General features: G+C 38.7%; 1 protein-coding gene across 4 annotated transcripts in view; it reads right to left on the bottom strand.

Annotated features, from left to right (window-relative positions):
* The window catches only part of LUZP2 (leucine zipper protein 2), a 502,216-nt gene that overhangs the window by 103,474 nt on the left and 371,659 nt on the right, over window positions 1-27,083 (bottom strand). The gene's annotated exons all lie outside the window — the stretch shown is intronic.

The following is a 27,083-nucleotide window of genomic DNA, read 5'->3' as shown; positions in this document are numbered from 1 at the left end:
GCTTGTACAGGGACTGGCCGTTGTCTGCTGACCAGGATCCATCTTAACCAGATCTTCTTGTTGACTAATTTCGGGTGAGTCAAAATTTTCATTTTTAGGAGGGGTCTTTGAGATCTTAAGCATTGGCAACACTCACCAGTGGTTGACTGATTCCCCCCAGGAGGATTCAAGCCCCAGTACTGGACTCAGTCAACAATCAACATATTGCCCATTCAAGGGATGCCTTCTCTGTGTCTTTCCACATTGTGGGATCCTTGATCACTTCACCTTACACAGACCCTTGAGTTTGGGGGACACTTCTTTCTCTCAGGCTCCCCATCGGTCAGGGTTTCATCTTCTCAGGACTCTGAGTCAAGATGTCTCCCTTCACATTTTCCCCTTTGTTCCCAGTCATCAAAATCTTCCTTCTCCTTTTCCCAGATTTCCTGATGGACAATTGTCCATCCCTCCCAAGGACTTCCCCTTGAAAATCTCAAAAACCTCCAACTAAAATGAGATATTTGGCCCAAACATCTTATTTTTTATTATAATATACACTGGCCCCAATATAAATCAGATAACCAAGAAGTCTGGCCATAAAATGGCACTCTTAACCACAATACTCTTCTCCAATGAGTTTGTATTGTCATTGCCTGGGTAAATTATGTGAGGTTCCTTATGTTGAAGCTTTCTTCGAACTCGCTCATCATTCTGACATGTGCTGCCTGTCATATGTTCCTTTTATCTCCTTAAAAATCCCCTCTTCCTCTCCCCAATGCTCCCCACCTGGACTTTGACCCTCCTGACCAACCTTCGCCTTTCCACTCACTGACAGTTGATCTTACCCTCCTTACCCTCAAGACCCATTGGCACCCCTTTACCCTCCCCTTCAGCCCTTGCCTCCAGGTCCCAATCCTTCTCCCACCCACACTCATTCTGGACTTTTTAAAAATTATTTTTTAAAAATTATTTATTTATTTTTTTAAGTAGGCTCCATGTCCATTGTGGGGCTTGAACTCATGACCCTGAGGTCAAGAGTCACATGCTCCATGGACTGAGCCATTCTGGCCACTCTTACCTCCTGATCCTCCTGTCACTCAATTTCCTCTTCTGGAGGTGGCTGAAGCAGAAGGCATTTTTAAGAGTCCACATTACCTTCTCCATGCCACATCTTTCCAATAGAGAATCTAAGCTTGGCTCTTTTTCAACTTTTCCCTCCAGGTTCACTAAGGAATTTGAATATCTGACCCTTTCCTATGATTTATCGTGGAGAAACCTACATGTTATTTTCTCCACCTACACCAACCCAGAGGAAAAGACCAGAATTTGGTCCAAGACTACCAAATATGCTGATGACTTAACTACAGATAGCCTGCACAATATGTTCCTGGCAATAAAGTGGTTTGCCTAGACAAGCCTAACTGGAATTACCAACCCTCCTCTGGAGACAAGATCAAATGCAACCAAATGGTCACCTGCCTTATAGAAACAGGAAACTTCTAAACAGGTCAATTATGAAAGATTAAGGGAGCTTACCCAGAGATCACATGAAAATTCTGCCCTTTTTCTCACTTACCTGACTGAGGCTCTTAAAAATTCACCAACCTTGATCCTAATTCTCATGAAGGAAAATTGATGCTAGCTATGCATTTTATCTCCCATCAGCCCACACATTAGAGGAAAAAAAAAAAAAAAACTTCAAAAAACTAGATAAAGGCTCTCAAACCCCTCAGTCTGAACTATCAGACCTGGCCTTTAAGGTTTTTAACAACAGAGAGGAGGAAATCAAAGAGGAAAAGAGACAAAGAGATCAAAAACAATCTCAGGCTTATCAGCTTCTGGCTACTGCCCTTAGTGGAGTTATTCAAAAAAAGTCTTACCCTGCTGGCTCAATCCAAACATTCAACCAACCCCCTTGGGGAGCTTGTTACACCTTTGGTAAGCCTGGCCACTGGTATAAACGGTGTCCCAATAAAAAAAACTGCCACCTAAAACCCCTTGTGCCACCTGTAAGGAGGTTAGCCACTGAAGAGTGACTGCCTCACCCTCAAAGTAGGGGTGGGTCCCACCTCCCAAAACCTGTCTTCAGGGCCCAAACAGGGGGTATCAGGCATATCCCCAGTGGCCGATCCCTTGGGACTTCTTCAGGACATGGATTCACACACCCCAGGATTGGCAATGGCTCCTGTACATGCCATCTCCATGGCCAACCCCAAAGTAATTCTCTCTGTTGAAGGTAAGGGCATATCATTTCTTATAGACATGGAAGCAACCTGCAGCACTCTCCCTGAATTTTTAGGACTCTCTCTTCCCTCCTCCATCTCTGTGTTGGAGTTTACAGAGTTCTTTCTCAACTCAAAGCCACCCTGTTCTTGTCAAGTGCCCTGGGAGATCAGATCTTTAGCCATTCCTTTTTTGTTTTGCCACACTGTCCCATTCCCCTCCTCAGATGAGACATCATGACCAAACTAGAACTCACCCTCATCTGTACCCCCATATACCTCCAATGCCAATTCTTGGGACTCCTTACTGAACCTACACACCCTGCTCCCACTTCACTCTCTCCAGTTATGAATTTGGTTCCCTCATCCATATGGGACACCTCCAAGCCAATTAAGGCTACTCACCTCACCCTGTCACCATACACCTCAAGTATCCTACCTTTTTTTTCCATTCAAAGCCCCAATATTCACTCAAACATGAGGCTTTGCAAGGCTTACAACCCCCTCATTTCCAAATTCCTTATCTTAAATATGTTGAAACCTACCAACTTTCCTTACATTACTCTAATCCCTCCAGTAAAAAAGTTAGATAGTTCTTATAGACTAGTTCAGGATTTCAGAATTATTGAGGCAGTCGTCCCTATCCACTCCATTGTTCCCAACCCATATACCCTTCACTCCACCATTCCACCCTCCACAATGGACTTCATTGTCTTAGATCTTAAGGACCAATTTTTAACTATTCCCCTATCCCCAAGACCTTCTCGCCTTCACATGGAATGACTGTGACACTCGACACTCCCAACAATTAATTTGGACTGTTCTCCCATAGGGTTTTAGGGATAGCCCCCACTTCGTTGGACAAGCTCTGGCAACTAATCTCTCTAACCTCTACATCCCAAATAGTATCCTTATCCAATACATAGATGACCTCCTCTGTAGTCCTTCTTTGCCTGCTTCTATTTCTGAAACCAACACTCTCCTCACCTTCCTATACAACAAAGGTTACTGCGTCTCCCTCTATGATTTTTGCTTACACCAGAACACAGGGCCATTACCTCCCAATGAAAACAACTCATCTCTAATTTACAGCCTCCATCATCCAAGAAGGAACTTCATACGTTCCTGGGTCTCAGAGAGTACTTTAGGATATGGACTCCCAACTATTGCCTAATAGCCTAACCTCTCCATGAGGCCCTTCAGGATCGCAAACATGAACTTCTAGATTGACACTCTCCCTTGCTCATAGCTTTTCAAACCTTAAAACAAGCCCTACTCTGAGCCCTAGCCCTGGTCTTTCTCAATCTTCAAAATAATTTTCTCATATACACAATAGAGAGGGAGGAATAGCTGTAGGATTATTGGGGCAAAAATATGGACTGAATTTGAAATTTGTGGATTTTCTCTCAAAACAATGAGACAACATAGCCAAAGGATGGCTTTCATTCCTCCAGGACTTTAGCAGCTAATGCCCTATTAAGTCAGGAGGCTAACCAATTCATGTATGAATGGCACATAGATGTCTTTTCCACTCATCAGGTTATAGACGTCCTAAAAAACAATGCTTGTTACTTTCTCATGAGCTCCTGCATCACACAATACCAAACACTCCTTCTGGGGAACTCTAACATCACCATTCAATAATCTAATACCCTAAATTCTGCCACCCTCCTCCCTACAACAGAGCCAGTAGAACATTCATGCCCAGAGATCCTGAGCAGTCCAAACAGATCTGACAGACCTTCCCCTTTCAGACTCAGAGTATTCGTGGTTTATAAATGGGAGTATTTTTATCTCAAATGTTAAAAGAAAAGCAAGCTATGCAATTACCACAATCATACAAATCACAGGGAGTTCACCCCTACCACCAGGGACATCAGCACAAAAAGCAGAACTCTTCACTCTCACCAGAGCTCTTACCTTAGACAAAGAAAAAAAGACTCAATATTTACACTGACTCTAAGTACACTTTCCATATCCTGCACTCACATGCAGCCATAAGGGAAGAAAGGGGACTCCAGACCAAAAAAGGCTCTTCTATCAAACATGCTTCACTTATCCTCCAACTCACTCAAGCTGCCCAACTCTTCACTCTGTGGCAGTCATACACTGTAAAAGACATCAAGGACACACTTCTCTAGAAGCCATAAGAAATAACATGGCAGATAAAGAAGCAAAGAGAGCTGCCTTAATGCCCTTCCTGGCTACTGAGACAGCAATATTACCCGACTATTTCCTTACCTCAGTTGCCCCCAGATACTCAGACAATGAAAGGAAAACATTCATAAACAAGGGGGCCAACAAGAAAGGACCATGAATAATATTTCAGAGGAAACTCATTCTACCTATAGAACAAAAGAAGGAAATCTTCAATAAGATTCATAACTGTTTACATATAGGACCAAGGCCCCTTTACGTACTCTTAAGATCTCTCCTCTGGTTCACACACTTACAAAACAGGCTTACCAACATCACCAAGAATTGTCCCATGTGTTTGTCAATAAACCCACAAGAACACCTTAGACCACCACCTTCCATCCCAAACCACCAATTCTATGAACACTTAATGGGACAAGACTGGCAATTAGACTTCACTCACATGTCCAAGCACAAGGGATACAAATACCTACTAACCCTCAATGATACTTTCTCAGACTGGCTTGAATCCCTCCCCACCCTTACAGAAAAAGCCTCAGAAGTGACTTGGGTCCTTCTTAATGAGATCATTCCTCCTTTTGGGCTCCCCACCTCCTTACAAAGGGATGATGGTACAGGGTTCGCCTCTCAAATCACTCCACAGCTATCTAGGTCCTTAGGAATAGTTTACAAACCACACTCAGCTTACCACCCACAGTCCCCATTCAACTGTTAAGCAGCAACAACTCACCAAGTTATCCATAGAGTTTAATGCAGGCTGCCCACTCCTCCTCCCTTATGGACTTTAGTTTTGTTTGTTTTTTTTTTTTTTTTTACTTTGAATATCCCCTTTATTTTATTAACCATGTATAGAGGAATCAAAAAACAATTTTTTAATATAATTTATTGTCCAATTGGTTTCCATATAACACCCAGTGCACATCCCAGCAAGTGCCCTCCTCAAAGCCCATCACCCACTTTCCCCTCTCCCCAACCCTCCATCAACCCTCAGTTTGTTCTCAGTATCCAAGAGTCTCTTATGCATTTCTAAGGATAAAATCTACTCGCAAAGCTCCCCTTTCTGAGCCCATTTGAGCTTATGTATGGCAAGCCTCCCCTGCTACACCTTGACTTACCAACAGAGCCCCTCCTTTGGGACACTATCCTCCCACAGTTGAAATCACTTGAAAACTACTCAGGGAATATGCAGAGCAACACCTACCAAACCCCTCATGTGACCTCCAACCCAAACAAAAATTACAACTGGATCCTTTTAAAGGAACTCCCAGGTCAAACAAAACCACTTCAACCCCATGGAAGGGACCCTTTCAAACAATCTTGGTTATCCCCACAGCAGCCACACTCCTTGGATTCCCTTTCTGGATTCACCTCTCAAGGTTCAAGCTAACAACCCCACCACCAAAAGAAGACCACCCACCATCTGAACCTCCACAATACACCTCTCAAACTACAGGTGATCTCAAACTGCTCTTCAAAAAGGTCAAAGCCCCTCCATGTCCACATGGGAAGGAGACGTCTTTGCCTCTATCCTAGCTGACCTCCAGGTGACAGGTATAATCCTTTATTCCTACTCTGGCCTGGGACAAGTTCCTACAGGGAGATTTCATGAACTACTCCTTTGATGAAATATGCCAATACATTCAATAGTCCTGATAAGCCCCTGACTCACCTGCTTTTCTGGTTTGTCCTTATTCTTAGGATGTTAGTTATAATCCTTGATCACTGCATGAGAAACTGTCTACTCTCACCAGGATGGAATCACTTTCTCTGCAGGTCAGGCTAATCCTCTTGCTTTTTATGGGGCTCCCCAGACTCTCTATGGCTAATATGAGTGTCCTCATCACTCTGGGGTCCCTCACTACCAATCCACCCTCCACTCTTCACAAGTCCTCCAACACCCTTATTTCCAGATCACCAGGCAGCCATCTGAGCTCTAAACAACAAAAACACAACATATACCAAACTGTTGGATATGTGCCCCCATCTCACCAACCAAGGGACTTGTCCCCATTCCCATCAACTTAACTGACTGGTACCTGGCCAATGTTACCTTCCACATCTAACGCATTTCAAAGGATGAACATATTGACTTCAGCATTAAAGCCCATATTATCAATAAATCCCTTCTTAAATCATGACCAATTCTATCAGAGATAAAGTGTGCCCATCTGCATTAATGCTTCACATTCTGACCCACAAATGGTCTTCCAAAATATCTTTAACTCTTCCCTAATCCTTTCACTAACCCCTTCATACAACAAACAAACACTCCCCAAAACAGAGAAGTAGGGCACACATTTTTACTCTTATAAACCCAGCATAACTGGGTTCACAAGACCCAAAACCAAGGCTGCCTGGACAATCTCTTCCACTAGTGATACAACAGACTGCCCGGCCCTGGACAATTCTTGCCTCTACAAACTCAACTTCTTCCAACCCCAAAATATCCAAAAGCATCAATCCTATAAAGGCCTTGATGGCATAAACTGGAAATGGAACCACACTAAGGGCCTGTTAATTTTTCTACCAAAACTATATTTAGCACTTACAAAGTCACTCCACTGGTAGCAGTCTTGGTAGGGGGAATTTATCCCATATATGCCTCTCAAAATAACAAAGTTGGACAACTCACCATATTGCCCTACATGGAACCTGACTCTCCCACCCACTTTCTCTAGAACACAGACCTATCTCTGCTTAGCCCCTACCTAAAAGGGATACTACACCTTATATACCTAATTACTGACCTACACTTTCCCAAGTCACCAGTCCTCATACCCTTAACGCAGACTGTAACAGGCACTCAAACCTTTTTTATCCTGCCCCCACAGAGCTGAACCAGTGTCTATCCTCACCCTCCTCATAGGGGAACTGGGTTAGGCACAGGTAGCTCATTCTGACCATACGCGGGAACTCTCTCTTTCCTTGAGTCAACAAGTAGCCAACTTGGCTTCTACACTCCAGGCAGTGCAGAGACAAATTAATTCCCTAGCAGCAGCAGTTCTTCAAAATTGTTGGGCTTTAGACCTGTTAACTGCCGGCGGGGGGGGGGGGGGCGGTGCGGAGGTTACTACAGGAAGAATGTTACTTCTGTGTAAATGAGCCAGGCCAGGTCTTATACAGCCTTGATAAAATCATCAAAACAGCTAGAGACAATCAGGAAAAATATAAAAACTAGGGGGCTGATTGGTTTTCCCAGAAACTAGATATCTTGTCTTGGTTCTTATAGCTCACTCCTTTCCTAGGACCATTGGCAATTATCGGACTAGCCCTTATTTTGGGGCCCTGTATCTTAAAATATCTCATCTCTTTCATCTGGGATTACATCTTAGCTCTTGGTAGTTCTCTAAGGACCTAACAAGCTTAAACTCAAGCCTTTGCTTTCAGAACAGTCCCCTACCAACATCTCCTTCACTCCCATCTCTCCTGCAGCCAGGTAGGGACAGCTCTATGCCCTTACTCTATGCCCAGGAAGTAGTAATGGAAGAATGACTTTCTCCCATGTTCCTAATCAAGAGTAATTTTAAATAAAGAGAGGAGGAAATGAAAGGAATCTATTCAAAGCCCCCCCTCCCCCCAAGCCCCAGCCACACCTACAGACAAAACTCACAAGTGTCTGCACTTGGCCCTAACTCTGTTTCTATAGGTCATGGTGCCCTCCATCCTCGGAAAATAGACCCCAACTACAAAGCATATTCTTCGTATGTAGCCTGACCACAATCCATAACCCGGAGGAGTCCCGGACAGAGCCCCTTCAAAAACCTGGAACTTCCTGCTCTATCTGTACAACAGTTGACTCCCTCCCCATGCCCATGCCCATGGGTGCAGCTGCAACCTCTCATATCTTTCAAACCCCCTTAAAAGGCCCAGCCTGACAGAAACCTGGGGTTGATATTTCTCTAGATGTCTGGCCACCCTCCTCCCTTGGAGAGTGAATAATCTCTGTCCTGCTTGTTGCTCTACCCTTTTGTGCCATTCTTTGCCACCCACATCACTGGCCACCCTCCCAGTGATGTTTGGGTTCTTGGGTCCCAGAATTGAAGTGCCTTAATGTCTCAGAGCCACAGTTACCTCACCTGAAATCTGTGGCTAATAGTAAAACTACTTATGTTTCTGTCCCATCCCCAGACATTTTATTTAATTGGACTAGGGTGTCACCTGGGTTTTTGACATGTAAAAATATCTCCACATGGTTATGCAAGTGCATACAAGTTTGGGAACCACTGCCTTAAGGAGTTGTGAGGATTATATGTGGTCATGTGTGTGTGAGTTAGCACGTTGCACAGCCAATACTAGACATTTAAAATAATAGCTATTATTATTTGTGGACTTTTCAAATGGAAAAACCATACCTTACTTATTTTTGTCTATGGCACATAGGTGAAATATGTAGTACAGGAATAGTGGCACTCAGTATAAGAAGTCAGTATTAGATGAATGTCCCTCAAAACAGGATCTTTCAGTTCTATAGGGAAAGGGGGCAGAAACACAGGTAACTACAGTAAAACACAGCACAGCCACTTGAGCTCAAGAGCAATAGGGCAGTGTAGAGAAGAATGGGACAATGCACCTTCCTGCCTGAAACAAGGAGCTAATGAAAAAGGCAGAGGAGGGAAAAGAGGAGGAGGATAATAGGACAGACCACTCACAAGGCATTAGAGTTTTTACTAGGCATTGCACAAAAAAGTGAATTCCCCGAACTTTGCAGATGAAGTTAAAACCCAGAAGTTGAGGGGCACCTGGCTGGCTCAGTCGGTTTAGCATCTGATTTCAGTTCAGGTCATGATCCCATGGTTGGTGAGCCCTGCGTCAGGCTCTATGCTGACAGCTCAGAGCCTGGAGCCTGCTTCGGATTCTCTGTCTCCCTGTCCTTCTACCCTCTCCTGCTTGCACTCTCTCTGTCTCTCGCTCTCTCAAAAATAAACATTAAAAAAATTAAACAAAACAAAACAGAAGTTGAAAATTTGGCCCCAAATCACTCCAGTCGGTGGCAAAACCAGAATTGATTTTTCAGTTCTTGTTGCTCTAGATTCAGAGTATTTAATGGCTGTGCTGAACTGTAAGAACAAAGAATCACCCACACCTCTAATCAAAGGAGTTTTATATGGATTTCTTATGCAGGAATCCATGAATTAAGTGGCATAAAAATCTGTGCCCTACTCAGGGTGTTTCTATATCCATCAGTTGGTCAATTCTCAGCTCAGTAATTAATTCCTATGCTTAATATTAACAATGAAACTGAAATAATTGAATGTCAATAAAGAAAAACTTCCAAATCCATTAACTCATACCTTACACAAAACTCAAACCTGAAGTAGATGTTAGACCTAATTATAAGGGCCAAAAATTGTAAAACATCTAAATGAAAAACATTTATGACCTCGGGTCAGACAAATATCTCTTAGCTGTAATATCAGAGAAACAACTTGTACTTCATCAAAAATGAAACATTTTTTCTCTTTAAAAGTCATGGTTAAAAAATGAAAAGCCAAGTCACATACTGGGAGACATCAATTGCAAAATACATATTTCTTAAAGAACTTATACCTAGAATACATAAAGACCCATTATAACTCAATAATTAGAAAGCAATCCAATACAGAAATAGAAGTTTCTCTTTTTAAAATGTTCATTTATTTTTGATGTACAACTACATCTCAATCCTCTCTCACGCTTGCCTATGAGTAACATTAAAAAGCGGGGAAAGAGTTTATCTTTCTTTTTTTATTTTTTTAAAACATTTTTTTTTTAATTTTTTTTTTCAACGTTTTTTTTATTTATTTTTGGGACAGAGAGAGAAACAGAGCATGAACGGGGGAGGGGCAGAGAGAGAGGGAGACACAGAATCGGAAACAGGCTCCAGGCTCCGAGCCATCAGCCCAGAGCCCGACGCGGGGCTCGAACTCACGGACCGCGAGATCGTGACCTGGCTGAAGTCGGACGCTTAACCGACTGCGCCACCCAGGCGCCCCAAGAGTTTATCTTTCTATTTCTGTTTGCCTATGCTTCAAAAAAAACAAATTAGAAGGCAAGGTGAAGGCAACCAGCATTTGCTGATTCACATTCCATTTCTATGTGTAGTGATGATTTCCATTTTGCAGTTGGGAAAATAGCCCAGGGAGGTTATGCAACTCACTTAAGAGTAGGAAGAGCATGTGTTTTATTAAGCTTCTGCTAGAACCCATTATATGATAGAAACAAAGTAAATTTTCACTTCCTGTTTTTGAACAATAATAGCTAATACTTGTGCAATCATCACGTTGATAAACCCTATTATAAGTTGATAATTTCCTTGTGCATACTCATTACATTTCAAAATAACTATATGGTATAGAAGCTATACTTAACCTCAGTTTAGATGACAAATAAAGAGACATACATATATTTACTTATCTTGTTCAAATCCATTCTGAAACTGACAGTCAGTATTAAACACAGAGGCCTGGATCCAGTCTCTTTTAACTGCTGTACAATTCTGTTTTTTCCATAAGTTGAGCATAAAGATAGTGAACTCAGTTGTGAATAAAACACAGGCTTAATGAATGCCCAAAATAGGCAAGACCAATCCAAGTGCTTTCATTTTTTTTACTACTCGGAATATTTGAGTCTACTTCTCCTTTCACAGACTAGTAGATAACATTAAATGAGAAAAATTGTATACCCCATTAAGTAGCAATGCAGTTTCCATTCTCACTAAATTGTTTATTAAAAAGAAATATGAAAGTATTAGATTGTAATGTGGGTTTTTGTGTTTGTTTTTGACCTGTTTTCTGAGCATAATGCTAAATCATCAGCTTCCTTTCCTTTCCTTTCTCCTTTTTTCCTATATTCACTTTGAAGTCAAAAGATATTTAAGTTGGTAAGCAATAAAAGAAAAAAAAAAACAGAAAAGAAGTAGAACCAGAATCTGTGGGTCAGCTGATCAGTCAGAAGCACGTACATGGTTATGAAGTTGTGGGTCGCATATGCGTCACTAGCTGGAATGACCAGCAAGGCACTTCTAGGATCCATGGAAGGAGAAGAACAAGCCAGAGTTTCCATATACAAGCCATGAGGAACTTGAACCTTTCCCCACCAACAAAGAGAAACAACATTCATAAAATTATTGACACTTTTCTCTAAGAATTACCATCACCATCAATACCATTCCTGATTTGGACCATCTTGTCTTTCTGGTCTATTCTCTTGCCTCTCTCTGCATGTACCACACATTTCAGAAAGTTCCTATGATGATTTATTTAATACTAACACATGTCCAAATTGACCTTACTGATTAATTTGACTCTTTCCTTCCTTTCTTCTTCTGTTAATTTCTACAAATATTTACTGGGTACCCTACCAAGTATAGGCTTTGATGTAATGCCTTCAAGGTCTAATCCATTGTCATTCTTACATGAAGTTTGTCCCAAGGTGGTAGTAATAGGTTTACTGATCTTTGACCCTCCACTCATTGACCCGCTCTCCCAAGAGCAGTAAATCCTTATAAAACACTTTCCATATTGTATTAAAATTAATTGTAAACTAGCTCATCACCCTTACTTGACTGAGAGCGGGACGACCTGTCATCCAATTCTGATTTCCCTCTGCTTGCTCCAAAATGTCAGCTGTGATGAGTGGAACAAAAAGGTTGGGAGGAGATGTTAAATAATCAATACAAATACCCTCTTCTGGAGGTTCGTGTGCTAAAGAAACACCGGTAAATTACATGAAAGGCTGAACGCTGAAGGGGAACTTTAATTACCTGATTTCAAATGCTGGTTCTTTCTACCACACCAATGTCCATAGTATTTTAAAATTTATTGAAAGAAAAACAAGGGCACCTGGCTGGCTCAGTCAGTAGAGCATACGACTCTTGATCTTGAGGTTGTGAGTTCGAGCCCAACAGTGGGTGTAAAGATTACTTAAAAAGAAAAAGAAAACACCTTCACATCAGATTAATTAAACGCCTGGGGCCTTATAATTTAAAGTGTGGTCCACAGACCATCACAGTCAGCACTGTCACTCAGAACTTGTTTGAAATGCAGAATCTCAAACCTCATCCTAGACCTACTGAACCAGAATATCCTCTTAACAAGATACACAGGTGATCCCTGTGTTAAAATTTATGAGACACCAACAGAACATCCTCATTTAGTGAAGCAGGGAACTATAATTAAAACAACCAGAGTTGAACAGGCAACCTGTAAGACTGTGCTTGATTGGGAACAAACTCTTGCAGACTAACATAACACTTAAATCCAAGCAGCATGCAAATAAAGGAGCTCAAATAAATGACAATGTAAATATGGGATCACTGTTATCCACAATATATCTAAACTAAAAACAAATTTAATACATAAAAGAGGAGTCATGGAATATCGAGTTAACATTGCTCCTGCTCAATTTCACACAAAATAATCCACTTTTAGTATTATTTTAGAAGATTTTACAGATGCTAATGAATAAATTAACAGTATATCAGCATATCAAATTTGCCCAAGATAAAACCAAGCACAAAACCAAATTATTATAGCAAAGTCTTCTTATACATCAAAGATTAAAGATAATTCTCATCTACTATTTCCACGAAAACTATATTAAAGACAGTTGAAAAAGAGAATGTAACCTTTCATATCTCTGATTCCAGACACTGGTCAAGTGCAATTATGTTAAGAAATCACATTCAGTTCTTGGTCTCTATACTGGTTTCTTTTCTTTAATAAAGAAACTTCTGTAAAAATTTATTAGGAAAATATATATTCCAATAATTTCATTTCTGAAAAGCTACGATGCCCTTGGTCCTTGATTGCCATATAAAAACTAAAAAAAGGGGGCGCCTGGGTGGCTCAGTCAGTTAAGCGTCCGACTTCAGCTCAGGTCACGATCTCACGGTCCGTGAGTTCGAGCCCCGCGTCGGGCTCTGGGCTGATGGCTCAGAGCCTGGAGCCTGCTTCCGATTCTGTGTCTCCCTCTCTCTCTGTCCCTCCCCCGTTCATGCTCTGTCTCTCTCTGTCTCAAAAATAAATAAAACGTTAAAAAAAATTAAAAAAAAAATAAAATAAAAACTAAAAAAAAAAGTCAGCTGTTTTCTCTTCAGAATGTTCTGAAGATTCTTTTGCCTTAATTTATAAATAAATAAAGCAACACAGTTGCCTAAAATGAAGGGGATGAACTGCTCTTTCCCTGGCTTTCAAGATAGCTCTATATTTAAAGGAGAAAAAAAGGGGGTCTGGGATGTAGTTATATACATCCTGGACACTGCTGAGTAGGATGGCCTGAGTTGAGAATATGTGATGCATTTTTGAGTGAAACTAAATACAATTGTTTAGACTCTGAAAAAGTGACTTGGTATTACCTTGAGAAATAAACTTCCCTCTGGAGAAAAACCAAAACCAAAACCAAAATCAATTGATGGATAATAATATGTGTATAAAATATTGCGTAGAATTCATTTGTATATATAATCTCATTTGATCCTGTGAAATAACTTTGACATGTGTGTATCAATCCTACCCATAGTTTACTGACAGAGGAATTGATATCCAGTAAGGCTGACTACTTAAGCTCAGTTTCCAGGTAAGTGAAAGAGCCAATAAAGAACCCAGATCCCCTGGGACACCTGGGTGGATCAGTTGTTTAAGCATCTGACTCTAGATTTTGGCTCAGGTCACGATCTCAGGGTTCGTAAGTTTTGGACCCCGCATCAGCCTCTGCCTGACAGCGCAGAACTTGCTTGGAATTCTCTGTCTCCCTCTCTCTGCTCCTCTCCTGCTTGCTCCCGTGCTCACTCTCTCTCTCTCTCCTCTCTCTCAAAAATAAAAGCATAAAAAAAAAAAAGAACCCAGATCCCTTGACTGACTACAATCATATATATTTTTAACCGTCTCAATGTCTATTTACTAAGGAAGAAGAAATGGACAAATGTTCAGGAGATGATGGTTAGGCTTGATATAAATAAGAACTTTCACATAGATATCAGTCAAAGCTGCAGTACAGTCTTCCATAAAAGTGTTTGTCTTTGTATACCTAGGCCTCAGTTGGTGCCTCTTAATTGTGCTATGTGGTTTGCCCAACTTGTCACAAGAAGCACTAATGATATAAAAAGATTTTACCCAAAACATGTTCACAGAATTTCTATATATCATTCGCTATAACCCACATGGATATTTTCAACCTCAGGGAATTTTCCTATTTCTTTTTAAAGGAGGAGTAGCAATGATTGGGGGCAGGATGGTAGGATATGCTAGTTGTGACTTTGACAAAAGAAGAGATTATACAACTGGGAAAAAAAAACAAACTGAAAAGCGTATGTTGGTGACTGTAAATTTTGGCCCCTGGCTAAGTAGCATGGCTTCAGAGCACTGAAATGATTTTTACTGCCTACTCAAATAATATACCCCACTCACCTTCCTAGTTTATTTTACTATTAGCAATATATTGAATTCTACCCTAGCCTAAGATCACACATGTTCCTAAGACTGAAAAAAATTACATTATGAACTTAAATTCTCCTTTTGAAGGAGTCTACAAGAGGGGGCATTGAGAATAGAAAGGGCAAACAGAGACAAAGAATGAAGAAACCAACACAAGAAGACTGTGGGGAAAACACGTTACTTTATAGATATGAGCCTGGCATCTCTGTGGGAATAAGCATATAAAAAATCAACTATATATTTTTTGTTTGAGTGCAGTTAACACCCAATGTTAATTTAAAAAATTGTAAAAATTACAAATAAAATGAATTCATTAAAAACACAAATCTCTGGGGGAGCCTGGGTGGCTCAGTCGGTTAAGAGTAGGACTCTTGATTTCAGTTCAGGTCCTGATCGAGTCTTAAGCATTTGCTTAAGATTCTCTCTCTCCCTCTCTTTTCTGCCCACCCCCCCCCAAACAAAATGAAACAAAACAAAACAAATAATAAAACAATCCAAATCTCTCATCAATCTGTCAAACAAAAAACCAACTATAATTGGAAGTGAGAAAGGGGTTCTCCCACGGTCAGAATTTCGTAAGAGAGAAAAATCTGCCTTAGAATGTTGAGAACCTTAATCACTAAACATTTATCAGGAGAGGTGATGCCGTCCAGAAGATCAGCCAGTATCGTGCAAGGGACTGGAATTGGAGGTGTTACAGGATCCTTCTAAAGTGACGGTTCTTACGCTGGTGAAAACTTCTGCAGTAAGTTGAGCTGACTTGTTTCTAAAACGGGGTTTATTAAGTCTAAATGGCAGTGGTAGAGGCTAAGATAACCCCTGGAATCTCTCTTTAAGAGATATACTAGTGTCAATGATTGAAGGGGAGATGCTGCTGTTGTAAAAGACTCCCACTGTACACACTACTTAGGGATTCTGCTGGTGCTTTCAGAAGCTGTACATGCCTTGTGATAAACTATGAAATTGATGGAGAACTCTCCTTTTTAAAATTCCTCTAAATCGTGTCTACTGCTGCAGCTTTCTATGCAATTACCTTCCAAGGTAATTGGCTTCTTCTATTATGCACGATTAACAAACACCCTAGCAACTGAGTAACAGCAATGAAATGAAATAAAATAAATCAAGTAAATTCACAAATATATTTCTGAAATGTCTCCTGCCCTGACAAAGGGGAACATCGAAATGTATTGCCAAAAGAAGTATTCAAACAAGAACAGTAACTTGCTCTTGTCTTCTGAAATTATATTTGGCATCACCACTAGGGCAAAGGATATGGAGCACAAGTAATTTTTAAAAAATTGTATAATAAGTCAAATTACTGTATGTTTTCTTCACTGTTCTTTCTTTTCATTTTACATTAAATATAAGAGTGTATGTTTAGATGAGGCTCCTGGGTGGCTCAGTCGGTTAAGCGTCCGACTTTGGTTCAGGTCATGATCTCCCAGTTAGTGAGTTCAAGCCCTACATGGGGCTCTGTGCTGAGAGCCTGGATCCTGCTTCAGATTTTCTGTCTCCCTGGCTTTCCTGCCACTCCCCCACTTGTACTCTGTCTCTCTCTCAAAAAATGAATAAATGTTAAAAAAAAATTTAAAAAGAGTGTATGTTTAGAATAGAAGTATTATTTAATTATTTTATATTTTAATTAGAGATGAAAAGCTACTTGAGAATGTTTTTATATCCCTGAGCAGTACTTCTGTAGGGTATTCAAATCTGACTCTACAAAACACCGTAATCTCTTTTTTGTTGTTGTTGTCTTTGTAATTTCTAATCTATAAATTCGAACCTAAGATGGGCTCTGATCAGAAATGTGTTGAACTTTCAATGTACTCAGAAGAAACACAGGATGTTTCACACATATGTGTGTGTGTGTGTGTGTGTAAACATACTGAAAATAAAACCACTTAGGACCTAAAGAAATCAGTGCATCAGTGGGCAGATGTGCTTGGTCTGAAATGGTAGTATACTAGGCAAGTCCCAGAAGGAGAGTGTTTCCCCCCAAAGGTCTCATGATGGTGCCACTGTTCTACATATGCTCCAAGCAAGGAAATGTGCAGCCAACTGAAACTAATAAAGATTCTGGCCCCTTTTGGTGGGAGGGTAGCTTGTTGAGCCAAGATACACATGCAACATGATAAGACAAGAACAGGCAGGGAAGGTCAGCGATCCAAGGCTCACCCACCCTCTCAGACCAAGGGAGAAATGTTCCAGGGCTGGTCTAAAGTATATTGTCTTCACTTTGATTTTTGACACAAGGATTCCCACTTGTGCCCTATTCTCTAATGTTCCTTAGCATAAAGACCACTTCTCTTTGGGGCGCCTGGGTGGCGCAGTCGGTTAAGCGTCCGACTTCAGCCAGGTCACGATCTCGCGGTCCGTGAGTTCGAGCCCCGCGTCGGGCTCTGGGCTGATGGCTCAGAGCCTGGAGCCTGTTTCCGATTCTGTGTCTCCCTCTCTCTGCCCCTCCCCCGTTCATGCTCTGTCTCTCTCTGTCCCAAAACTAAATAAACGTTGAAAAAAAAAATTAAAAAAAAAAAAAGACCACTTCTCTTTGAAATATATTTAACAATTATTATTTACTGCAACAGTAAGACAATGGTGACAGCATCTTGCAGAGCAGCTCTGTAGAAACTGAAGACTGGCTCTAGGCAAACTATTTAGAGCACTTTCAGAAATGGCAAATAGGTTTATCTTAAGTACCAACTGTGACTGACTTTTAGAATCTGCTTCAAAACGTGGAATGAGAATGACTTTGAGGCTAGATCCAGGCTCAGTGGGAAAGAGCACCGTGACACATGAGCAAATGACGGAATGGGCACAGGATGTGGGGCGGAGACACACAAAGCTATACATATTTTAAAATGTATTTACAACTGCTGTCCGAAAGCATTGAAAATATTTTGTTTTCCTGGGAGATGTGAGATAACATTTTTTAAAATCCTGAATTAACGGCAGAATTTGGTTAAAATGGTAAAATGTGAAAACACTATATAAAGTTATAAACACTTTCTAACAATCACTTCTAACATAACCATCAACCTGGCAGATAATACCTCTCAGTTTTCGAATAAGTAAACAGACTAAGAAAGAGAAGGAAACTTGGCACAAGCATGGTTTATGCCCATTAACAGCTTAGAATGGTAGAAGGTAAGGGCCAATTTGTAAATCAATGGTCCTTAAACCGTTAAGCTTTGGGTGTTGATAGAACATTTGGTAATCTGATAATTTATACAAACATCACTCCAAGAAAAATGCCATATGAAAACCTATAAAAATTATGAGCAAATTCTAAGGAGTCAATACCTTCCTGAAATGCATCCATTGTTTTCAAATCCCTCACTAAAGCATGACGACATCTTATTCAAATGGAAAGAACTTTGCTCAGTGCCTGACAGATAACACATGCTCAATCGATAATTTAGAACAAATGAATGAACATGAAGTCAGGAAACTCAGATTGAAGTTGTATAATCATAGATAATTCACTTTAAAACTCTGGGCTTGGTTTCTGAAAAACCTGCATTTTTGGTGATATTCAGTATTTGAAGAATCCCAATGTTTTTGGAGAAAGTTTAATGTTTACCAAATTTCAATTTGTTACAACTTCTGATAAGAAACATGTGTCCTTTTATATATAATCTGTGTGTCTATTCCATTATCAGGTAACTAATGAAAAAAAATCAATGAGGCTTGTTGGCTTTGTGTTTTAGCATGGAGGCAACAACCCTGAAAAGTTGTTTTGTTCTGGAGAGGGTCAATTAATTTTCTCTTGTGTCCTATTCTGTTGTTTAAAAACAAGTAGGGAGGATCACAAAGATATAGGGAGTCAGAAAAGAAACTTCTGCTCCAAGCAGTTGCCAATTCTAAACTCAAAGCAGCATACTTTTGCACTGAAACATGCTTATGGTTTTAAGGAAATGCATTGAGTTTTAGTTGCTAACCGATGTTTGTTTGTTTGTTTGTTTGTTTTTGTCATCAAGTTATATTTACAGCTATACATGTTTGGCCTTCAAATCTTTCAGTGCATTAGAAAATATTTCTTGAAAGTATAATCTATAAATAGCCCTAAGAAACAGAATATAACTGGGAACAATGTAATATAGACGAGTAAAAGACTGAGATTAGAATAAAACTGTCACTTCCTAGTTTTGTGATTTCGGACAAGTCTTTTAACATCTCTAGGCTTTGTTTTTCTATTCAGGATAAGGTGATATTATTACCTGCACAGACTGACTTGTAAAATTATTTTAAGCCACAAATGAACGTGTTTTGAAAACCTTAAAGTTTGTCAAATCAAGTAAGAAAGTAAAACCAGTAACCCTTCTCACCCTTTATGCATGGTGCCTACATTTTAGGGCCAAAGCTCATTTAGCTGGAGATAATTTGACACTTGTAACAAATGATTGGCACCAAAAATGCTTTTGCTCATTAAAAAACGGCTTAACACATAAATGTGATAAATGTAAGATAATGAGAGGCAGATGCACAAAAATTACCTTAAATTACTCAGGGGTTTAAAAATTATGGGGCAATTGTTTCACAAATTCTCTTAGAGAAGACTCAAATCTTCAGAAAATAATCCGGCATTCATACATGGAAATTCATGTGGCAATGTCCCTGCTTTTAGAAGCAGACAACAGTGGGGATATCAAGTTGGGCACATTTTATTTGTAGAGAAAATACCAATGAGAACACATGCCATGGTGATATCTGAGTTTCAGAGGAATGGATACATCTGGTCTGTCACCAAATCTGCTGCAATAAATATCAGAATGTTGATACAATGATATAAATATATACTATGAAATAATTATCAATGTAATAACTATAAATCTCTGTCAAGTCAAATATACTTGATATGATACTCTAAAACAAGTCAGTTCAATTTTAAATAAATGAATGCATGAATGAATGAATCTACTATGATGGTTTCAATCTGTTAACAAATTTGCTTTTTAAATAAATATTTTGGTGGCCTTTATTGTCAAACCTCTGAAGGTCTCAATTCCCTCATTGTTAGATGGATCCCCCAACTTCTCTGTTTGACAGGGGTTGTCATGAGGATGTGATAATGTATCAAACATTAAATATATATAAGGCACAGTGATTTTCATCCTGTTACCTATTTTTGTGGAATTAAATGAAAAGGCTATCTTGTTTCTTTCCATAGTGAAAAATCATAAAGTGAAATTAAGTTTGTAAAAATCTAAGTGAACAGCTGAAATCTCTAGCACTTTTTATTACCAACACTTGTGATCTTTAAAAGTTATAATAGCCAAGATATGGAAGCAACGTAAGTGTCCATAGGTATACAAATGGACAAGAAAGATGTGGCATATATATACACACATATACACCCAATGGAGTATCACACAGCCATAAAAATGATGGAATCGTGCCATTTGCAACAACGTGGATAGACCTGGAGGATATTATGCTAGGTAAAATAAGTCAGACCAAGAAAGACAAATGCTATATACTTTCACTCAAATATGGAATCCAAAAAGACAAATAAACAAACAACTAAAAAGCAGAATCAGACCTACAAACACAGAGAACAAACCGATAATTGTCAGGGAGCAGTGGTGTGGAGGGTGGGAAGAATGGGTGAAGTGGCGTGGGAGATACAAGCTTCCAGTTATGGAATGAATAACTCATGAGAATAAAAGGCACAGCGTAGGAAATATAGTCAATGGTATTATAATAGCTTTGTATAGTGACAGATGGTAGCTACACTTGTGGTTAAGATAGCGTAACATATAGACAAGTTGAATCACTATGTTGTACACCTGAAACTAATGCAATATTGTATGAAAACTATACTCTGTATGAAAAATATACTATATATTTATATATGATTTATCTCCTTTTATATATACATATATATATAATCCCTTTTACATATATATATATGTGTGTATATATATATATATATATATATATATATATATATATATATAGTCCCTTTGAGGGCAGTAATTTGATCATTTTGCCACTTTATTTCAAACACTGAAGGACACACGATATTATTAAATTGTTTTTATTCAATAAATAACAGAAACAATCACAAAACCAGTATAACTCAGTGGAAATCTAATTTAATGTTGTAATTCTTTTAATAAAAAAAATAGAATGCATACAAATTGAATGTCTCAGAATATTAGAATATGGAGAAAAGGATGGATATTGGGACCAAATTGTGTCCATCTGAAACCTAAGGTCAGGACATTGACAAAGAGTTCATAAATATCAGAGGACAAAGCATGACGGAATATTCAATACAACTAGTAAGCAGTAGGAAAACAAACAGGATTTTATATAGTGAAGAAAGTAGACACACAACCAAATGAAGAGCTACCCACTGGGAGACCATAGGAAGTGAGAGAAAGAAAAACAATAACAATAAAAGGCAGGGGAAGAAGACTGACATAGACCCTGAATATGAACATATATGATAGACGGGACTCCTTCCTCAGTTATACACTATAGTGAAGACCATTAACTTTTTAGGCCTCACTTTATATGCAGATGCACACACACACACACACACACACACACACACACACCTTACGGTATGTATGTATATATATGTATGTGTGCATATATATATATATACATATATATATATACATACATGAATGTATATGCATATTCACATATACACACATATCCAATACCTCAATACATCATATAAACCTAAATTGTTTTGAGGAGTAAATGAGATAATGCATATAAAACACATAACGGGGAGCCTGGGTGGCTCAGTTGGTTGAGTGGCCAACTCACGATTTTGGCTCAGGTCATGATCTTACAGTTAGGAGATTGAACCCTGAGTCAGGCTCCATGCTGAGTGCTGAGCCTGCTTAAGATTCTCTCCCTATCTCTCCCTTTGCCCTTCCTTCTGTTGCATACACATGTGCATGCTCTCTCTCTCTCTCTCAAGAAATTAAAAAAAAAAAAAAACGAAAAACACATAGCAAAATCTCTTACAAGTGCATAGTGTTTAGTATATGCCAGTTATTATTACTCAAGATTTTCTGTTTTATAGATACAAAATGACACACTTAGAGGCAGTAAAATTCTTTTAAAAACATATTTTGGACATATTTATCAACAAAATGCCATGCTTTATTTTATATAAATATACACATGATATAAGCACAATATTAAATAAGGACTGATGTTATACTTATGATTTAAAAAGGCCAAATGTTAGCAAAATGACAGGTGGAACAAAACCTTCAGCAAAGGCAAAAACAGGTCAGTCTCCACACGGAGAAAGTCAGTTAAGGAAACCTGTCATGACCAAAATGTATGTGCAAGAAGCTTTCTACCCAGACTATAGCTATTCGTCAGCTTATAGGACATGAAAGTGAGATCAGATCTAACTTCCAGTTAAACTCAGCAGTGTTTCCTTTTGAGAATCTGAGAACAAAACTCACACTGTCTGTCATTTCCTACTTCACTAGGGAAGTTGATAAATTCAATTTTTGGTAACTGGGAGCATTACGGAAATTGTTTTGAAATTACCAAAATAAAAGTGAGGAAATGAAATTAAATGGCTTACATTTTAAAATAAATGTCCAAGCTCCCAGTAATCATTTTATGGTAAATTAAAATAGCAATTTTCCTTTTATAACCTCTCAAACAACAAAGTTTGTTGCTGCTTTATTGTGGGTATTATTTACTTAACTACAACAGTGGACTGAATTGTGCCCCCCGCCCCCCAGTGCTAAAATTCCTATGTTAAAGTCCTAACTACTTGAAGGGGTAATTAAGGTTAAAAAAGGTCATGAGGGTGTGGACCTGGTCTGGGTGGGATTAATGTCCTTATAAGGAGAGACACCAGAGAGCTCCGTCACTCTCCCTGTGAGGACACAGTGAAAAGCTGGCTGTCTGCCAACCAAGAAAAGCACTCTCACCAGAAACCAAACATTGCCAGACCTTGATCTCAGACTTTCCAGCTTCCAGACTCCGAGAAAATAAATTTCTGTTGTTTAAGCCACCCAGTGTATGATATTTTTTTATGTCAGCCTGAGCAGACTAATATATTCACTTACCTATGTATTCTTGTTTCTTTAATAAGAATACTCAGAACTAAAGAAGTTTTAATTAAACACAACATTTCTTTTTTTCTTACTGTACTGATGGTAGAGTCAACTGTTGTAATTTTCTTAAGAGAGGTGACCTCAGCAAGATGGGGGGCTAGGAGGTCCCAACAATTGTCTCCTGAACAAAACAACAATAACAACAAATAAACAACTACGAACAGATGAAAATAGCTTAGAGGAAAGCTGTGACCTACAGTGAAGAAGCAGCCCAACTCTGTGAAACTCAAAAACTGAGGATGGCCACACAGAAAACCATAGGAAGGATTTACCTATGTCACCCCATCACCCCCAGTCCAGAGCAGCTAAGTGCCAGGAGGAATCCCCACAGAGGGATTTCACCCCACAGGAAAAGGGAGAACAGGAGAGGCCCCAGCAAGCCTCACCACTGTGGAAGTTTGTAGCCTTTGCTACCAAGGATCCCATAGTCTTCTCTAGTGTTGATCCCAGATGACAGAACCTTCCAGAGTCCCTGTAGAGCCTTCCAGAGTCCCTGCTGTTACATCTCCTCCCCATGGCTGGAGCTGTTGTTTCAGTGAGACATGCCCTCAGGGTCCCCAAACCTCACTTTCTGGGATTGGGATGCCCCAGTGCTTTGCCGTAAATGTGACCAGAGCTGCCACTGCTTGGAACGTGCCTTCCAAGTTCCCACGTCCTGGCTCTGATCTGTCTTTGTTGAGGACCACCTCTGAGCTCTGAGACCAGGGCCCACCCCTGGGTCTCAGGTCACGGTTCTGGCCTGTCAGTGCCAAGACTGTGCTCCTGCTGCTCTGAACACCGCTCCCTAGGTCCCAACACATAGCTTTACACACACACCATGAGGGGACAACAGTCTCTTCAATAAATGATGCTGGGAAAACTAGACAGGCACATGCAAAAGAATAAAACCGGTCCCCTATCTTTTTATCAGTCATAAAAATTACCTTGACATGAACTAAAGACTTAAATTTAAGACCTGCAACCACATAATCCCTACCATAAAACACTGGGAAAATGATTCTTGACGTTGGTCTTAGCAATGATTTTTTGGATAAGAAGACAAAAAAAAAAAAAAAAAAGACAGCAACAGCTAAAATAAACCAGCAGGAATACATCAAACTAAAGAACTGCTATACTAAAAGGAAACAATCAATAAATTGAAAAAGGAACCTACAAAATGGAAGAAAATATTTGCAAACCCCATATATATGATAAGGGCTTAATATCCAAAATGACCGACAGATATATGAAAAGGTGCTCAACATCACCAATCATTAGGAAAATGCAAATCAAAACCATAATGAAATATCACCTAAGACCTGTTAGTATTGTTATTTTCAAAGAGACAAGAGATAACAGATGTTGGGAAGGATGTGGAGAAAAGGGAATCCTTATCATTGTTGATGGGAATGTAAATTAGTATAGCTATTATGGAAAACAGTGTCTTGGTTCCTTAAAAAATTAAAAAGAAAGTTCTAGTTATAAAATAAATAAATCTTGGAGATGAAAAGATGAACAGCTTTTTATGGTGAGCACTAATATATAGAACTGTCAAATCACTACGTTGTGCATAAAAATTATATATATGTATAATTTTTAAATATACACATACAAAGGAACATATATATATATATAGTTTTTACAAAGGAAATATATACATATATATATACAAAAAGGAAACATATATATAATTTTTATAAAGGAAACATATTATATATTTATACACAATACATAATATATGTATACACAAAGGAAACTACCATATGATGCAGTAATCCTACTTCTGTGTATACATCTGAAAAAAATGAAATCAGTGCCATGAAGAGTACCTGCATAGCCATGTTCATTGTAGAATAATTCACAATAGCCAAGCCATAGAATTAACTTAAATGTCCTTCAGTGGATAAATGGATAAGGAAAATGTGGTATACTCAATTGAACAGTATTCAGTCATAAAAAAGGAAGAAACCTTGACATTTGTGACAACACAGATGGACCTGGATGGTACTAGGCTAAGTGAAATAAGCCAACCACATAAGCTAAGAGAAAGACAAATATTGATGGTATCACTTACTTATGGAATATATGGAACAAAACAAAACAAAATAAAACAAAAACAAAACAAGCCAATTTTATAGAAACAGAATAGAATGGTGGTTGCGGGGGGGCAGGGAGACAAGGGAAATGGGGTGAAGGATATCAAAGCTTAGAAATTTGCATTTAAAAGAAAAATAAGTAAAAATAAATAAATAAATAAATAAATAAATAAATAAATAAATGAAAGAAAAGAAAAATAAGTTTTGAGGATCAAATGTACAGCATGGTGTGTAACTTAAAGTTACTGACAGTAGATCTAAATCATTCTCACCACACACACACATATACACACACACACACACATATACACACACACAAATAATTATCAGAGGTGATGAATGTGTTAATAATCTTGATCTTGGGGCGCCTGGGTGGCGCAGTCGGTTAAGCCCCGACTTCAGCCAGGTCACGATCTCGCGGTCCGTGAGTTCGAGCCCCGCGTCGGGCTCTGGGCTGATGGCTCAGAGCCTGGAGCCTGTTTCCGATTCTGTGTCTCCCTCTCTCTCTGCCCCTCCCCCATTCATGCTCTGTCTCTCTCTGTCCCAAAAATAAATAAACGTTGAAAAAAAAAAAAAATTAAAAAAAAAAAATAATCTTGATCTTGGTAATCTTTCCACAAGGTTCATGAATATCAAATAATCATGTTGTACACTTTAAATATATATGATTACATTCATCAATTATTCCTCAAAAAAGTAAAAAAAAATGTTCTAAACTCAAAAACAGTGTACTAGGTGTCAATAACATTAAAATTGTTCAATAATTTTGGTGAATTATTTTATAGTTATATATATGTTCAATATATACCTCAAGTTAAAAATAACAACAGAATTTTTATCATAGTTTAAGTTTAAATCACAACACACACATATATGAATACACAGATGCACAAATATTTATAAGGTTAAAGTTAAGTCACTATTGGAATACATATGAAATATTATGCATTTAGATTTTACAAAGAAATAAAGGATGTTTTATATTTTAAAATTATATGAAAAAGGAGAATAGATAACATAAACTCTATATTAACTAATATAATCATAAGGCAGATTATGCCTAATATAAAAGGAACTAAACAGAAATATAAAATATTTCAAACTATTGTGTGTTTTGAGTGATGGGCTTTAAGTGAGAAAATAATACTTCTGAAACTAAACAATTGTATATATAAAAGTAAAATAGAGCAGCAAAATGGAAAGTAGATATTCCACAGAATATCATCTCCAAGTGGAATCAGAGAGGATAAAAAGTAACTCAAGGCAGGGTAACTAACAGTCAGCAGGGCCTCACTTCTTCCTTTAGTAGAGAATGTTTACTACCTCTGGCAGCCTTCCTAATCAAAAGCCAGTTCTCAAACATTAATAAGAACACTGAATTTATCAACATGTCTGACAATTGTCAGCACATGCCGTTATTTTTAAAACATAATTGAAGTGTTTCAGCAGTACTCACTGCTCTTCAAAGACTGTCTTTCATAAAAACGATCAAATCTATTCAAAATTGAACAGATTTTCAGGGAACCTACTTGAAATAGAATCCTCTATTACTCATCTCTGAGTTCAGCAAAATAGTACCAAAGATATTCTGTGGGTTCATTTTCAAAGGTGCATGTAGTCACATGCCCTTTGGGACTACATACATGAATTTCTACAATGTACTGCCATGACACCTCTATTTATGTATGCACATATGTATATACACGTGTCTATATGTACGTATGAATTCATTTATTCATTCAGTATATGCTTATATAAGACCTAAAATGTACACTCTTGATATAGTAATAGGCAAATCAGATGAGTGAATGCCATTAAGATGAATGAATGAATACTATTTCACAATGGAAGATGAAAACACTAAGGTCTCACTTGTTTTGCACGGTTGCATGATCATGTTTGGAGAAACATCTTAAAAAATTCTCCTCCCTTATAAAAGTTATGACACTGAAGGACAAGCGCTTGCCCCTTCCTTTTTCTCCCCTGACTTTGTACAAAATTGGACAAAGGAGCATATAAATCTTTAACTACTATCATATTTAATGAGGGATCAAAACTTAGAATAAGTCAGTAAGTTGAGGACCGAGATATGGAACGGTAGGAAAAAACAAACAAACAACAAAAAAAGTCGGC

This window comes from Leopardus geoffroyi, chromosome D1, assembly GCF_018350155.1.
Source record: "Leopardus geoffroyi isolate Oge1 chromosome D1, O.geoffroyi_Oge1_pat1.0, whole genome shotgun sequence".
NCBI lineage: Eukaryota > Metazoa > Chordata > Mammalia > Carnivora > Felidae > Leopardus > Leopardus geoffroyi.
The sequence above is the reverse complement of the archived record's forward strand: the minus strand, read 5'-3'. Positions and strand labels throughout refer to the sequence as shown.